This window comes from Procambarus clarkii, unplaced genomic scaffold, assembly GCF_040958095.1.
Source record: "Procambarus clarkii isolate CNS0578487 unplaced genomic scaffold, FALCON_Pclarkii_2.0 HiC_scaffold_96, whole genome shotgun sequence".
Lineage (NCBI taxonomy): Eukaryota > Metazoa > Arthropoda > Malacostraca > Decapoda > Cambaridae > Procambarus > Procambarus clarkii.
In genome coordinates this window covers 1388559-1403563 of record NW_027189129.1, presented here as the reverse complement: position 1 = coordinate 1403563, position 15005 = coordinate 1388559, and positions in this window count along the sequence as shown.

The window sequence follows — 15005 nt, the reverse complement described above, 5'->3', positions numbered from 1 at the left end:
TTCTTTTGAACTAAAAATCATCGAATTTAGCAATATTTTGACATTTATCATTCCCTTTTCCTTTATGTTATTTAAACAAAATATCATCGAATTAGGCAATATTTTGCCGTTTTTCCACGTTTTTGTGAATTTTCAGTTTATTGTTATTAATTCATTAAATATACGATAAAAATTATGCAAATTATGCATTGATCAGAAAATAACCTTAAATACTTAATTTTCAATCATCTATTTGTTTCTCGTTAAAATACTGAGTAAGATATTGAAAAGGGGAGAAGTTCTGTTTTTATTGCATATATCGACGTTTCAGCCGGATTAGAGCGGTTTTACGTGTACATCTTCCATCGGTAATATAAACGGAAAATCAGGAACATTTTAGTTAATTCTAATGAAAACACATTGATTTTTATCATTTGTGTTTCAAACAACATTGTCATATGTCTTTTCTTGGATCTAAATAATACGAAACCTCGCTCTATGATTTGAAGTTAAAATCCTCAAATATGGTAATATAGTGACTTTTTTTACGTTATTCATGTAGTTTGATTTTACGTATATATATTCGTTTTTACCAATATTTCGATACTACTTCATGTTTTCTCACGATATGTGATTTGGCCTTCAAATCTCAGAATTTTCAAATTTTGCATTTTTTAGCAAGTTTTCTTGCATTTTCTTTTGAACTAAAAATCATCGAATTTAGCAATATTTTGACATTTATCATTCCCTTTTCCTTTATGTTATTTAAACAAAATATCATCGAATTAGGCAATATTTTGCCGTTTTTCCACGTTTTTGTGAATTTTCAGTTTATTGTTATTAATTCATTAAATATACGATAAAAATTATGCAAACACATAATTGATCAGAAAATAACCTTAAATACTTCATTTTCAATCATCTATTTGTTTCTCGTTAAAATACTGAGTAAGATATTGAAAAGGGGAGAAGTTCTGTTTTTATTGCATATATCGACGTTTCAGCCGGATTAGAGCCGATTTATGTGTACATCTTCCATCGGTAATATAAACGGAAAATCAGGAACATTTTAGTTAAATCTAATGAAAACACATTGATTTTTATCATTTGTATTGGAAGCAACATCTTTATACGTCTTTTGTAGGGTCTAAAAAATACGAAACGTCGCTCTATGATTCGAAGTTAAAATCCTCAAATTTGGTATAATAATGACTTTTTTTCACGTTTTTCATGTAGTTTGATATTACGTATATATATTCATTTTTACCAATATTTCGATACTATTTCACGATATGTGCTTTGGCCTTCATATCTCAGATTTTCGCATAAAATTGCATTTTAAGCAAGTTTTCTTGCATTTTGTTTCGTACTAAAAATCATCGAATTCAGCAATATTTTGACGTTTATCATCCCCTTTTCCTTTATGTGATATAAACAAAATATCATCGAATTAGGCAATATTTTGCTGTTTTTCCAGGTTTTTGTGAACTTTCAGTTTATTGCTCTTAATTCATTAAAAATACGATAAAAATTATGCAAACACATAATTGATTAAAAATTAACCTTAAACAATTTTCAATCAACTATTTGTTTCTCGTTAAAATACTGAGTAAGATATTGGAAAGGGGAGAAGTTCTGTTTTTATTGCATATATCGACGTTTCAGCCGGATTAGAGCGGTTTTACGTGTACATCTTCCATCGGTAATATAAACGGAAAATCAGGAACATTTTAGTTAATTCTAATGAAAACACATTGATTTTTATCATTTGTGTTTCAAACAATATTGTCATATGTCTTCTCTTGGATCTAAATAATACGAAACCTCGCTCTATGATTTGAAGTTAAAATCCTCAAATATGGTAATATAGTGACTTTTTTCACGTTATTCATGTAGTTTGATTTTACGTATATATATTCGTTTTTACCAATATTTCGATACTACTTCATGTTTTCTCACGATATGTGATTTGGCCTTCAAATCTCAGAATTTTCAAATTTTGCATTTTAAAGCAAGTTTTCTTGCATTTTGTTTCGTAATAAAAATCATCGAATTTAGCAATATTTTGACGTTTATCATCCCCTTTTCCTTTATGTGATATAAACAAAATATCATCGAATTAGGCAATATTTTGCTGTTTTTCCACGTTTTTGTGAACTTTCAGTTTATTGCTCTTAATTCATTTAATATACGATAAAAATTATGCAAACACATAATTGATTAGAAAATAACCTTAAATAATTCATTTTCAATCATTTATTTGTTTATCGTTAAAATACTGAGTAAGATATTGAAAAAGGGAGAAGTTCTGTTTTTATTGCATATATCGACGTTTCAGCCGGATTAGAGCCGTTTTACGTGTACATCTTCCATCGGTAATATAAACGGAAAATCAGGAACATTTTAGTTAATTCTAATGAAAACACATTGATTTTTATCATTTGTATTTCAAACAACATTGTCATATGTCTTTTCTTGGATCTAAATAATACGAAACCTCGCTCTATGATTTGAAGTTAAAATCATCAAATATGGTAATATAGTGACTTTTTTCACGTTATTCATGTAGTTTGATTTTACGTATATATATTCGTTTTTACCAATATTTCGATACTACTTCATGTTTTCTCACGATATGTGATTTGGCCTTCAAATCTCAGAATTTTCAAATTTTGCATTTTTAAGCAAGTTTTCTTGCATTTTTATTTTGTACTAAAAATCATCGAATTTAGCAATATTTTGACATTTATCATCCCCTTTTCCTTTATGTGATTTAAACAAAATATCATCGAATTAGGCAATATTTTGCCGTTTTTCCACGTTTTTGTGAATTTTCAGTTTATTGTTATTAATTCATTAAATATACGATAAAAATTATGCAAACACATAATTGATCAGAAAATAACCTTAAATACTTCATTTTCAATCATCTATTTGTTTCTCGTTAAAATACTGAGTAAGATATTGAAAAGGGGAGAAGTTCTGTTAATATTGCATATGTCGACGTTTCAGCCGGATTAGAGCCGTTTTATGTGTACATCTTCCATCGGTAATATAAACGGAAAATCAGGAACATTTTAGTTAAATCTAATGAAAACACATTGATTTTTATCATTTGTATTGGAAGCAACATCTTTATACGTCTTTTGTAGGGTCTAAAAAACACGAAACGTCGCTCTATGATTCGAAGTTAAAATCCTCAAATTTGGTATAATAATGATTTTTTTCACGTTTTTCATGTAGTTTGATATTACGTATATATATTCATTTTTACCAATATTTCGATACTATTTCACGATATGTGCTTTGGCCTTCATATCTCAGATTTTCGCATAAAATTGCATTTTAAGCAAGTTTTCTTGCATTTTGTTTCGTACTAAAAATCATCGAATTCAGCAATATTTTGACGTTTATCATCCCCTTTTCCTTTATGTGATATAAACAAAATATCATCGAATTAGGCAATATTTTGCTGTTTTTCCACGTTTTTGTGAACTTTCAGTTTATTGCTCTTAATTCATTAAAAATACGATAAAAATTATGCAAACACATAATTGATTAAAAATTAACCTTAAACACTTAATTTTCAATCAACTATTTGTTTCTCGTTAAAATACTGAGTAAGATATTGAAAAGGGGAGAAGTTCTGTTAATATTGCATATATCGACGTTTCAGCCGGATTAGAGCCGTTTTATGTGTACATCTTCCATCGGTAATATAAACGGAAAATCAGGAACATTTTAGTTAAATCTAATGAAAACACATTGATTTTTATCATTTGTATTGGAAGCAACATCTTTATACGTCTTTTGTAGGGTCTAAAAAATACGAAACGTCGCTCTATGATTCGAAGTTAAAATCCTCAAATTTGGTATAATAATGACTTTTTTCACGTTTTTCATGTAGCTTGAAATTACGTATATATATATATTCATTTTTACCAATATTTCGATACTATTTCATGTAGTATCACGATATGTGCTTTGGCCTTCATATCTCAGATTTTCGCATAAAATTGCATTTTAAGCAAGTTTTCTTGCATTTTGTTTTGTACTAAAAATCATCGAATTCAGCAATATTTTGACGTTTATCATCCCCTTTTCCTTTATGTGATATAAACAAAATATCATCGAATTAGGCAATATTTTGCTGTTTTTCCACGTTTTTGTGAACTTTCAGTTTATTGCTCTTAATTCATTAAAAATACGATAAAAATTATGCAAACACATAATTGATTAAAAATTAACCTTAAACACTTAATTTTCAATCAACTATTTGTTTCTCGTTAAAATACTGAGAAAGATATTGGAAAGGGGAGAAGTTTTCTTTTTATTGCATATATCGACGTTTCAGGCGGATTAGAGCCGTTTTATGTGTACATCTTCCATCGGTAATATAAACGGAAAATCAGGAACATTTTAGTTAATTCTAATGAAAACACATTGATTTTCATCATTTGTATTTCAAACAACATTGTCATATGTCTTTTCTTGGATCTAAATAATACGAAACCTCGCTCTATGATTTGAAGTTAAAATCATCAAATATGGTAATATAGTGACTTTTTTCACGTTATTCATGTAGTTTGATTTTACGTATATATATTCGTTTTTACCAATATTTCGATACTACTTCATGTTTTCTCACGATATGTGATTTGGCCTTCAAATCTCAGAATTTTCAAATTTTGCATTTTTAAGCAAGTTTTCTTGCAATTTTATTTTTTACTAAAAATCATCGAATTTAGCAATATTTTGACATTTATCATCCCCTTTTCCTTTATGTGATTTAAACAAAATATCATCGAATTAGGCAATATTTTGCCGTTTTTCCACGTTTTTGTGAATTTTCAGTTTATTGTTATTAATTCATTAAATATACGATAAAAATTATGCAAACACATAATTGATCAGAAAATAACCTTAAATACTTCATTTTCAATCATCTATTTGTTTCTCGTTAAAATACTGAGTAAGATATTGAAAAGGGGAGAAGTTCTTTTAATATTGCATATATCGACGTTTCAGCCGGATTAGAACCGTTTTATGTGTACATCTTCCATCGGTAATATAAACGGAAAATCAGGAACATTTTAGTTAAATCTAATGAAAACACATTGATTTTTATCATTTGTATTGGAAGCAACATCTTTATACGTCTTTTGTAGGGTCTAAAAAATACGAAACGTCGCTCTATGATTCGAAGTTAAAATCCTCAAATTTGGTATAATAATGACTTTTTTTCACGTTTTTCATGTAGTTTGATATTACGTATATATATTCATTTTTACCAATATTTCGATACTATTTCACGATATGTGCTTTGGCCTTCATATCTCAGATTTTCGCATAAAATTGCATTTTAAGCAAGTTTTCTTGCATTTTGTTTCGTACTAAAAATCATCGAATTCAGCAATATTTTGACGTTTATCATCCCCTTTTCCTTTATGTGATATAAACAAAATATCATCGAATTAGGCAATATTTTGCTGTTTTTCCAGGTTTTTGTGAACTTTCAGTTTATTGCTCTTAATTCATTAAAAATACGATAAAAATTATGCAAACACATAATTGATTAAAAATTAACCTTAAACACTTAATTTTCAATCAACTATTTGTTTCTCGTTAAAATACTGAGTAAGATATTGGAAAGGGGAGAAGTTCTGTTTTTATTGCATATATCGACTTTCAGCCGGATTAGAGCGGTTTTACGTGTACATCTTCCATCGGTAATATAAACGGAAAATCAGGAACATTTTAGTTAATTCTAATGAAAACACATTGATTTTTATCATTTGTGTTTCAAACAATATTGTCATATGTCTTCTCTTGGATCTAAATAATACGAAACCTCGCTTTATGATTTGAAGTTAAAATCCTCAAATATGGTAATATAGTGACTTTTTTCACGTTATTCATGTAGTTTGATTTTACGTATATATATTCGTTTTTACCAATATTTCGATACTACTTCATGTTTTCTCACGATATGTGATTTGGCCTTCAAATCTCAGAATTTTCAAATTTTGCATTTTAAAGCAAGTTTTCTTGCATTTTGTTTCGTAATAAAAATCATCGAATTTAGCAATATTTTGACGTTTATCATCCCCTTTTCCTTTATGTGATATAAACAAAATATCATCGAATTAGGCAATATTTTGCTGTTTTTCCACGTTTTTGTGAACTTTCAGTTTATTGCTCTTAATTCATTTAATATACGATAAATATTATGCAAACACATAATTGATTAGAAAATAACCTTAAATACTTCATTTTCAATCATTTATTTGTTTCTCGTTAAAATACTGAGTAAGATATTGAAAAAGGGAGAAGTTCTGTTTTTATTGCATATATCGACGTTTCAGCCGGATTAGAGCCGTTTTACGTGTACATCTTCCATCGGTAATATAAACGGAAAATCAGGAACATTTTAGTTAATTCTAATGAAAACACATTGATTTTTATCATTTGTATTTCAAACAACATTGTCATATGTCTTTTCTTGGATCTAAATAATACGAAACCTCGCTCTATGATTTGAAGTTAAAATCATCAAATATGGTAATATAGTGACTTTTTTCACGTTATTCATGTAGTTTGATTTTACGTATATATATTCGTTTTTACCAATATTTCGATACTACTTCATGTTTTCTCACGATATGTGATTTAGCCTTCAAATCTCAGAATTTTCAAATTTTGCATTTTTAAGCAAGTTTTCTTGCATTTTTATTTTGTACTAAAAATCATCGAATTTAGCAATATTTTGACATTTATCATCCCCTTTTCCTTTATGTGATTTAAACAAAATATCATCGAATTAGGCAATATTTTGCCGTTTTTCCACGTTTTTGTGAATTTTCAGTTTATTGTTATTAATTCATTAAATATACGATAAAAATTATGCAAACACATAATTGATCAGAAAATAACCTTAAATACTTCATTTTCAATCATCTATTTGTTTCTCGTTAAAATACTGAGTAAGATATTGAAAAGGGGAGAAGTTCTGTTAATATTGCATATGTCGACGTTTCAGCCGGATTAGAGCCGTTTTATGTGTACATCTTCCATCGGTAATTTAAACGGAAAATCAGGAACATTTTAGTTAAATCTAATGAAAACACATTGATTTTTATCATTTGTATTGGAAGCAACATCTTTATACGTCTTTTGTAGGGTCTAAAAAACACGAAACGTCGCTCTATGATTCGAAGCTAAAATCCTTATATTTGGTATAATAATGATTTTTTTCACGTTTTTCATGTAGTTTGATATTACGTATATATATTCATTTTTACCAATATTTCGATACTATTTCACGATATGTGCTTTGGCCTTCATATCTCAGATTTTCGCATAAAATTGCATTTTAAGCAAGTTTTCTTGCATTTTGTTTCGTACTAAAAATCATCGAATTCAGCAATATTTTGACGTTTATCATCCCCTTTTCCTTTATGTGATATAAACAAAATATCATCGAATTAGGCAAAATTTTGCTGTTTTTCCACGTTTTTGTGAACTTTCAGTTTATTGCTCTTAATTCATTAAAAATACGATAAAAATTATGCAAACACATAATTGATTAAAAATTAACCTTAAACACTTAATTTTCAATCAACTATTTGTTTCTCGTTAAAATACTGAGTAAGATATTGGAAAGGGGAGAAGTTCTGTTTTTATTGCATATATCGACGTTTCAGCCGGATTAGAGCGGTTTTACGTGTACATCTTCCATCGGTAATATAAACGGAAAATCAGGAACATTTTAGTTAATTCTAATGAAAACACATTGATTTTTATCATTTGTGTTTCAAACAATATTGTCATATGTCTTCTCTTGGATCTAAATAATACGAAACCTCGCTTTATGTTTTGAAGTTAAAATCCTCAAATATGGTAATATAGTGACTTTTTTCACGTTATTTATGTAGTTTGATTTTACGTATATATATTCGTTTTTACCAATATTTCGATACTACTTCATGTTTTCTCACGATATGTGATTTGGCCTTCAAATCTCAGAATTTTCAAATTTTGCATTTTTTAGCAAGTTTTCTTGCATTTTCTTTTGAACTAAAAATCATCGAATTTAGCAATATTTTGACATTTATCATTCCCTTTTCCTTTATGTTATTTAAACAAAATATCATCGAATTAGGCAATATTTTGCCGTTTTTCCACGTTTTTGTGAATTTTCAGTTTATTGTTATTAATTCATTAAATATACGATAAAAATTATGCAAACACATAATTGATCAGAAAATAACCTTAAATACTTAATTTTCAATCATCTATTTGTTTCTCGTTAAAATACTGAGTAAGATATTGAAAAGGGGAGAAGTTCTGTTTTTATTGCATATATCGACGTTTCAGCCGGATTAGAGCGGTTTTACGTGTACATCTTCCATCGGTAATATAAACGGAAAATCAGGAACATTTTAGTTAATTCTAATGAAAACACATTGATTTTTATCATTTGTGTTTCAAACAACATTGTCATATGTCTTTTCTTGGATCTAAATAATACGAAACCTCGCTCTATGATTTGAAGTTAAAATCCTCAAATATGGTAATATAGTGACTTTTTTTACGTTATTCATGTAGTTTGATTTTACGTATATATATTCGTTTTTACCAATATTTCGATACTACTTCAGGTTTTCTCACGATATGTGATTTGGCCTTCAAATCTCAGAATTTTCAAATTTTGCATTTTTTAGCAAGTTTTCTTGCATTTTCTTTTGAACTAAAAATCATCGAATTTAGCAATATTTTGACATTTATCATTCCCTTTTCCTTTATGTTATTTAAACAAAATATCATCGAATTATGCAATATTTTGCCGTTTTTCCACGTTTTTGTGAATTTTCAGTTTATTGTTATTAATTCATTAAATATACGATAAAAATTATGCAAATTATGCATTGATCAGAAAATAACCTTAAATACTTAATTTTCAATCATCTATTTGTTTCTCGTTAAAATACTGAGTAAGATATTGAAAAGGGGAGAAGTTCTGTTTTTATTGCATATATCGACGTTTCAGCCGGATTAGAGCGGTTTTACGTGTACATCTTCCATCGGTAATATAAACGGAAAATCAAGAACATTTTAGTTAATTCTAATGAAAACACATTGATTTTTATCATTTGTGTTTCAAACAACATTGTCATATGTCTTTTCTTGGATCTAAATAATACGAAACCTCGCTCTATGATTTGAAGTTAAAATCCTCAAATATGGTAATATAGTGACTTTTTTTACGTTATTCATGTAGTTTGATTTTACGTATATATATTCGTTTTTACCAATATTTCGATACTACTTCATGTTTTCTCACGATATGTGATTTGGCCTTCAAATCTCAGAATTTTCAAATTTTGCATTTTTTAGCAAGTTTTCTTGCATTTTCTTTTGAACTAAAAATCATCGAATTTAGCAATATTTTGACATTTATCATTCCCTTTTCCTTTATGTTATTTAAACAAAATATCATCGAATTAGGCAATATTTTGCCGTTTTTCCACGTTTTTGTGAATTTTCAGTTTATTGTTATTAATTCATTAAATATACGATAAAAATTATGCAAATTATGCATTGATCAGAAAATAACCTTAAATACTTAATTTTCAATCATCTATTTGTTTCTCGTTAAAATACTGAGTAAGATATTGAAAAGGGGAGAAGTTCTGTTTTTATTGCATATATCGACGTTTCAGCCGGATTAGAGCGGTTTTACGTGTACATCTTCCATCGGTAATATAAACGGAAAATCAGGAACATTTTAGTTAATTCTAATGAAAACACATTGATTTTTATCATTTGTGTTTCAAACAACATTGTCATATGTCTTTTCTTGGATCTAAATAATACGAAACCTCGCTCTATGATTTGAAGTTAAAATCCTCAAATATGGTAATATAGTGACTTTTTTTACGTTATTCATGTAGTTTGATTTTACGTATATATATTCGTTTTTACCAATATTTCGATACTACTTCATGTTTTCTCACGATATGTGATTTGGCCTTCAAATCTCAGAATTTTCAAATTTTGCATTTTTTAGCAAGTTTTCTTGCATTTTCTTTTGAACTAAAAATCATCGAATTTAGCAATATTTTGACATTTATCATTCCCTTTTCCTTTATGTTATTTAAACAAAATATCATCGAATTAGGCAATATTTTGCCGTTTTTCCACGTTTTTGTGAATTTTCAGTTTATTGTTATTAATTCATTAAATATACGATAAAAATTATGCAAACACATAATTGATCAGAAAATAACCTTAAATACTTCATTTTCAATCATCTATTTGTTTCTCGTTAAAATACTGAGTAAGATATTGAAAAGGGGAGAAGTTCTGTTTTTATTGCATATATCGACGTTTCAGCCGGATTAGAGCCGATTTATGTGTACATCTTCCATCGGTAATATAAACGGAAAATCAGGAACATTTTAGTTAAATCTAATGAAAACACATTGATTTTTATCATTTGTATTGGAAGCAACATCTTTATACGTCTTTTGTAGGGTCTAAAAAATACGAAACGTCGCTCTATGATTCGAAGTTAAAATCCTCAAATTTGGTATAATAATGACTTTTTTTCACGTTTTTCATGTAGTTTGATATTACGTATATATATTCATTTTTACCAATATTTCGATACTATTTCACGATATGTGCTTTGGCCTTCATATCTCAGATTTTCGCATAAAATTGCATTTTAAGCAAGTTTTCTTGCATTTTGTTTCGTACTAAAAATCATCGAATTCAGCAATATTTTGACGTTTATCATCCCCTTTTCCTTTATGTGATATAAACAAAATATCATCGAATTAGGCAATATTTTGCTGTTTTTCCAGGTTTTTGTGAACTTTCAGTTTATTGCTCTTAATTCATTAAAAATACGATAAAAATTATGCAAACACATAATTGATTAAAATTAACCTTAAACAATTTTCAATCAACTATTTGTTTCTCGTTAAAATACTGAGTAAGATATTGGAAAGGGGAGAAGTTCTGTTTTTATTGCATATATCGACGTTTCAGCCGGATTAGAGCGGTTTTACGTGTACATCTTCCATCGGTAATATAAACGGAAAATCAGGAACATTTTAGTTAATTCTAATGAAAACACATTGATTTTTATCATTTGTGTTTCAAACAATATTGTCATATGTCTTCTCTTGGATCTAAATAATACGAAACCTCGCTCTATGATTTGAAGTTAAAATCCTCAAATATGGTAATATAGTGACTTTTTTCACGTTATTCATGTAGTTTGATTTTACGTATATATATTCGTTTTTACCAATATTTCGATACTACTTCATGTTTTCTCACGATATGTGATTTGGCCTTCAAATCTCAGAATTTTCAAATTTTGCATTTTAAAGCAAGTTTTCTTGCATTTTGTTTCGTAATAAAAATCATCGAATTTAGCAATATTTTGACGTTTATCATCCCCTTTTCCTTTATGTGATATAAACAAAATATCATCGAATTAGGCAATATTTTGCTGTTTTTCCACGTTTTTGTGAACTTTCAGTTTATTGCTCTTAATTCATTTAATATACGATAAAAATTATGCAAACACATAATTGATTAGAAAATAACCTTAAATAATTCATTTTCAATCATTTATTTGTTTCTCGTTAAAATACTGAGTAAGATATTGAAAAAGGGAGAAGTTCTGTTTTTATTGCATATATCGACGTTTCAGCCGGATTAGAGCCGTTTTACGTGTACATCTTCCATCGGTAATATAAACGGAAAATCAGGAACATTTTAGTTAATTCTAATGAAAACACATTGATTTTTATCATTTGTATTTCAAACAACATTGTCATATGTCTTTTCTTGGATCTAAATAATACGAAACCTCGCTCTATGATTTGAAGTTAAAATCATCAAATATGGTAATATAGTGACTTTTTTCACGTTATTCATGTAGTTTGATTTTACGTATATATATTCGTTTTTACCAATATTTCGATACTACTTCATGTTTTCTCACGATATGTGATTTGGCCTTCAAATCTCAGAATTTTCAAATTTTGCATTTTTAAGCAAGTTTTCTTGCATTTTTATTTTGTACTAAAAATCATCGAATTTAGCAATATTTTGACATTTATCATCCCCTTTTCCTTTATGTGATTTAAACAAAATATCATCGAATTAGGCAATATTTTGCCGTTTTTCCACGTTTTTGTGAATTTTCAGTTTATTGTTATTAATTCATTAAATATACGATAAAAATTATGCAAACACATAATTGATCAGAAAATAACCTTAAATACTTCATTTTCAATCATCTATTTGTTTCTCGTTAAAATACTGAGTAAGATATTGAAAAGGGGAGAAGTTCTGTTAATATTGCATATGTCGACGTTTCAGCCGGATTAGAGCCGTTTTATGTGTACATCTTCCATCGGTAATATAAACGGAAAATCAGGAACATTTTAGTTAAATCTAATGAAAACACATTGATTTTTATCATTTGTATTGGAAGCAACATCTTTATACGTCTTTTGTAGGGTCTAAAAAACACGAAACGTCGCTCTATGATTCGAAGTTAAAATCCTCAAATTTGGTATAATAATGATTTTTTTCACGTTTTTCATGTAGTTTGATATTACGTATATATATTCATTTTTACCAATATTTCGATACTATTTCACGATATGTGCTTTGGCCTTCATATCTCAGATTTTCGCATAAAATTGCATTTTAAGCAAGTTTTCTTGCATTTTGTTTCGTACTAAAAATCATCGAATTCAGCAATATTTTGACGTTTATCATCCCCTTTTCCTTTATGTGATATAAACAAAATATCATCGAATTAGGCAATATTTTGCTGTTTTTCCACGTTTTTGTGAACTTTCAGTTTATTGCTCTTAATTCATTAAAAATACGATAAAAATTATGCAAACACATAATTGATTAAAAATTAACCTTAAACACTTAATTTTCAATCAACTATTTGTTTCTCGTTAAAATACTGAGTAAGATATTGGAAAGGGGAGAAGTTCTGTTTTTATTGCATATATCGACGTTTCAGCCGGATTAGAGCGGTTTTACGTGTACATCTTCCATCGGTAATATAAACGGAAAATCAGGAACATTTTAGTTAATTCTAATGAAAACACATTGATTTTTATCATTTGTGTTTCAAACAATATTGTCATATGTCTTCTCTTGGATCTAAATAATACGAAACCTCGCTTTATGATTTGAAGTTAAAATCCTCAAATATGGTAATATAGTGACTTTTTTCACGTTATTCATGTAGTTTGATTTTACGTATATATATTCGTTTTTACCAATATTTCGATACTACTTCATGTTTTCTCACGATATGTGATTTGGCCTTCAAATCTCAGAATTTTCAAATTTTGCATTTTAAAGCAAGTTTTCTTGCATTTTGTTTCGTAATAAAAATCATCGAATTTAGCAATATTTTGACGTTTATCATCCCCTTTTCCTTTATGTGATATAAACAAAATATCATCGAATTAGGCAATATTTTGCTGTTTTTCCACGTTTTTGTGAACTTTCAGTTTATTGCTCTTAATTCATTTAATATACGATAAAAATTATGCAAACACATAATTGATTAGAAAATAACCTTAAATACTTCATTTTCAATCATTTATTTGTTTCTCGTTAAAATACTGAGTAAGATATTGAAAAAGGGAGAAGTTCTGTTTTTATTGCATATATCGACGTTTCAGCCGGATTAGAGCCGTTTTACGTGTACATCTTCCATCGGTAATATAAACGGAAAATCAGGAACATTTTAGTTAATTCTAATGAAAACACATTGATTTTTATCATTTGTATTTCAAACAACATTGTCATATGTCTTTTCTTGGATCTAAATAATACGAAACCTCGCTCTATGATTTGAAGTTAAAATCATCAAATATGGTAATATAGTGACTTTTTCACGTTATTCATGTAGTTTGATTTTACGTATATATATTCGTTTTTACCAATATTTCGATACTACTTCATGTTTTCTCACGATATGTGATTTGGCCTTCAAATCTCAGAATTTTCAAATTTTGCATTTTAAGCAAGTTTTCTTGCATTTTTATTTTGTACTAAAAATCATCGAATTTAGCAATATTTTGACATTTATCATCCCCTTTTCCTTTATGTGATTTAAAACAAAATATCATCGAATTAGGCAATATTTTGCCGTTTTTCCACGTTTTTGTGAATTTTCAGTTTATTGTTATTAATTCATTAAATATACGATAAAAATTATGCAAACACATAATTGATCAGAAAATAACCTTAAATACTTCATTTTCAATCTTCTATTTGTTTCTCGTTAAAATACTGAGTAAGATATTGAAAAGGGGAGAAGTTCTGTTAATATTGCATATATCGACGTTTCAGCCGGATTAGAGCCGTTTTATGTGTACATCTTCCATCGGTAATATAAACGGAAAATCAGGAACATTTTAGTTAAATCTAATGAAAACACATTGATTTTTATCATTTGTATTGGAAGCAACATCTTTATACGTCTTTTGTAGGGTCTAAAAAATACGAAACGTCGCTCTATGATTCGAAGTTAAAATCCTCAAATTTGGTATAATAATGACTTTTTTCACGTTTTTCATGTAGCTTGAAATTACGTATATATATATATTCATTTTTACCAATATTTCGATACTATTTCATGTAGTATCACGATATGTGCTTTGGCCTTCATATCTCAGATTTTCGCATAAAATTGCATTTTAAGCAAGTTTTCTTGCATTTTGTTTTGTACTAAAAATCATCGAATTCAGCAATATTTTGACGTTTATCATCCCCTTTTCCTTTATGTGATATAAACAAAATATCATCGAATTAGGCAATATTTTGCTGTTTTTCCACGTTTTTGTGAACTTTCAGTTTATTGCTCTTAATTCATTAAAAATACGATAAAAATTATGCAAACACATAATTGATTAAAAATTAACCTTAAACACTTAATTTTCAATCAACTATTTGTTTCTCGTTAA